Below are 3,984 nucleotides of genomic sequence, written 5' to 3' on the forward strand. Positions count from 1 at the left end.
TGTGTGTGTGTGTGTGTGTGTGTGTGTGTGTGTGTGTGTGTGTGTGTGTGTGTGTGTGTGTGGGGGATAAGGGAGGCAGCCTAGCCTGCGAGAGCTGTGAGGGCCAGAGGGTGAGTCAGGGCAGTGCAGTGTTGCTGCTGACGGTGGCACAGTGGCGGGCAGCCTTGTGGATGCTTTGTGGAGAAAGTGTGTTTGATGGATTGTCATGTGGTGTGTGTGTGTGTGTGTGTGTGTGTGTGTGTGTGTGTGTGAGAGAGAGAGAGAGAGAGAGAGAGAGAGAGAGAGAGAGAGAGCGCCAATGAATTGTGTGCAAGTGTGTGTGTATGTTTATGTGTGTTACATGTGTGTGTTTTTAGTTTCGCACAGTGCGGTCTGTGGGCATGTTGAATGTGTGTGTGTGGGGGGGGGTGTCTGTAAGTGTGTGTGTGTGTGTGTGTGTGTGTGTGTTCAGCACTTGTTCTGCCTGACTGCCGCTGGCTGCTGGGGGATCGGCGGGGAGAGAGGGTGTAGCATGAGGGGTGTGTGTGTGTGTGTGTGTGTGTGTGTGTGTGTGTGTGTGTGTGTGTGTGTGTGTCTGTGTGTGTGTGTGTGTGTGTGTGTGTGTGTGTGTGTGTGAGGTGAGACAGACTGTATGGAGCCTGCACTGTCATGCCCTTCACCTCAGCCTGTCACTCCACATGCCAACACACACACACACACACACACACACACACACACACACACACACACACACACACACACACACACACACACACACGTACATGAACGCACACACACACGTACGCACACGCACACACACACACACACACGTACACGAACACACACAAAAACACACACACGCACACACACCCACACACACGCACACGAACACACACACACACACACACACAAACACACGACACAAGAACACACACACACAGACACACACACACACACACGCACACGAACACACACACACACACACACACACATACATACGCACCTACACACACCGCAGGTTCTCTCTCTGTGATGGCCTGTTAGGCTCATAGGCATATACACTGTACAGATGCTAGAGGACATGAGACATATGTGCGCAGTGTTGCCAGATTGGGCTGTTTCCCGCCCAAATGGGCTGCTTAGGATGGCAGAGTGCGGGTAAAAATAGCATTTAGCAGAAAAACCCGCCCAATTTTGGCCATAGAAATCAATAGAATTGGGCGGAATTTTGTGCTTCTAGGCAGGTTTTGAGCATTCTTTGGGCTTGAAAATCATCAGCTTGTGGCCTGTGTCAGTATTGCCTGTGTGGGCCACAAGAAATTACTCAGCGGGCCTCATGTCCCCCGGGCCTGAGTTTGCCCACCTCTGGTGTACACTGATTCACATGTGCTCTCTCTCTCTCTCTCTCTCTCTCTCTCTCTCTCTCTCTCTCTCTCTCTCTCTCTCTCTCTCTCTCTCTCTCTCTCTCACACACACACACACACACACACACACACACACACACACACACACACACACACACACACATGCACACACGCACAATGACTTGCAGGCATTAGTGAAATCTATCAACTGAACAGAAACAAGTCTGTCTGTCTGTCTGCCTGTCTGCATGACCGTGTGTCTGTCTGTCTGTATGTCTGTCTGTCTGTCTGTCTGTCTGTCTGTAGGCCAGGGCTCCGAACCGGTTCAAGGAACGAAAACGAAAACCGAAAACGAACGAAATTTTATGGAATATTACAAGGAACGGAAACGGAAACGAAAACGAAATGGTCTTCAAGTGTTCCGGAACAAAAACGTTATTCTGAAATCCACAAACCGGTTAATAACGGTTTTCTTTTCGTTCTCTATATTTCATACAAGTGCACGATTTTGTTTGAGGAGTAACCATGGCGACAAGCAGTCTTTTAGTTCGGCTACTGACTGTATGAGGGGAAACATGTATGCAACAGCATTTTGCTTCACCTGAGCTCTTGCCGCCGATTGATAAAATATTGAGGAGAATTGGCCAATCAGAGTGCGACTGTGCATTGTATGGAGAAGCTTCCTGGGTAAATTTTAGGATGTGCTTCTCAGAGATTTTGATAGGAAACTGTTCTCCTGGCTTTCTCGTAGTGATTGGAAGTTGGCTCTAATAAACCCGCCCTAAAGTTGTTGACCACCAATATCAAATGAGTTTTTTGTAAGAGAAATGACACTTTACCCGCGCTGTTCTTCAGTCTCATTCACGGACAGTAGGCCGCCGCCTACAGAGTTTTATATTGACACCATGGAGAGCAAAAGATGTCTTGAGATCGGTGTTGGGATTCCTACAGGGACAGAGTATTTGGACCATACAGTCTATGATTTGCAAAGGAATTGGATAGGCGATTTGATGAACCTAATTCGCAGAGTGCTCGTCTCGAGAGGCAACTGGTGGGTAAGTCATGTTTAGCTTACTACTTGTAATGGCACCGCCGAGTGCCTCGATGTTCAATGCGGTTATGGCAAATTATGTTGTCCTAAAGTTACTGAAGTGCGTTTGTTGTGCGCAGTGTATCCCACTGTCGGTTGTAGAGAAGAGAGGTGAGAGCTGGTGTTTTATGTGCTGTAATCAAGGACGTCTTATTTATCTGTTGTTGTGGTCAATGCGGGATAAAGTCATTCGTGGCAGATGGACAGACGCTAGCTGACGTTAGCTGGCCCGCTCAATGTTTCGATGGTTTCCTCAGTAGCCTATTGCGCAATATATCCTGGCTGTCATCACGAATAACAGTAGGTCGCGTGTGACAACAAGCAGGGATAGAGAAAGACAGCGCATTTGTTGTTGTTTAAGTTATTATTCTCTTCTGTCGTGCAGAGGGCTGGGCTGATGGGATGGACTACGTGGAAACTCTTACTATTTTGTGACGCTTGTCTGTTAGGCTACAAAAGGTCTCCGGTTTTGTGGTGATGGACTTGCACTGGAATGGTTGGTAGCCGATATCTGAGAGCATATCCGAGGTTTCAGACTATGCAACCTGTCCCTTCTCTAGAACTAGTGACCCCTTGCATCGTGCACATCTCAAAACAGTTTGGGATTTTTTTGTGGAGCAAACTGTGTCCCTTTTACTTACACGGTTCACTTGCTGCAAACCTCATCATGGCCTATTAAATAGAGCTAGGCAAGAACTGAAATCCATGCCTATCGACACCTCTTATTATGCTGACGTTTACCTGCGCTATTCCAGAGATTTTTTTTAGGAACTCTCTCCGGCTATTTTTTTAAACTCTCTCTGGCTATTCTGTATTGTGCCTCCCTAATCAACATCCACCCACCGCTACTGGGCTGGCATAGGCTAGGCCTACTTTTGATAAGAATTATAGGCATCCGGTTAAATCTGCCAGGATGGATAGCCCATCTGAGTGTTTTTGGGTGTGTTATTATTTTTGAGAATAGCTGTGTAAATCAAGGGGAAATAATGAGTACGTCTGTTCTAAGATAAAGTCCACGAAAATAGACTTAATATTGCCGTTAAACACTGCAGGAACGTTAAGAACGAACGTTATTTTTCGTTCCGAACCGGTTCAGGAACGATATTTTTGTGGGGGAACGATTGCAGGAACGAAAACGTTAAACTGAAACTTGCCTGAACCGTTCGGAACGGAACGTTTGAAAAATAATTTCGTTTTCAAGCCCTGCTGTAGTCTATGTCTGCTTGTCTGTCTGTCTGTCTGTCTGCCTGCATGACTGTCTGTCTCTCTGTCTGTCTGTCTGTCTGCCTGCCTGCCTGCCTGCATGACCGTCTGTCTGTCTGTCTGTCTGTCTGTCTGTCTGTCTGTTTGTCTGTAGGCTATGCCTGCCTGCCTGCCTGTACATCTGTCTGTCTGTCTGTCTGTCTGTATGACTGTCTGCATGTCTGTCTGTCTGTCTGTCTGTCTGTGTCTGTATGACTGCCTGCACGACTGTCTCTCTGTCTGTCTGCCTGCCTGTCTGTCTGTCTGTCTGTCTGCCTGCCTGTCTGTCTGTCTGCCTGCATGACTGTT

This window comes from Engraulis encrasicolus, chromosome 19, assembly GCF_034702125.1.
Source record: "Engraulis encrasicolus isolate BLACKSEA-1 chromosome 19, IST_EnEncr_1.0, whole genome shotgun sequence".
Classification (NCBI taxonomy): domain Eukaryota; kingdom Metazoa; phylum Chordata; class Actinopteri; order Clupeiformes; family Engraulidae; genus Engraulis; species Engraulis encrasicolus.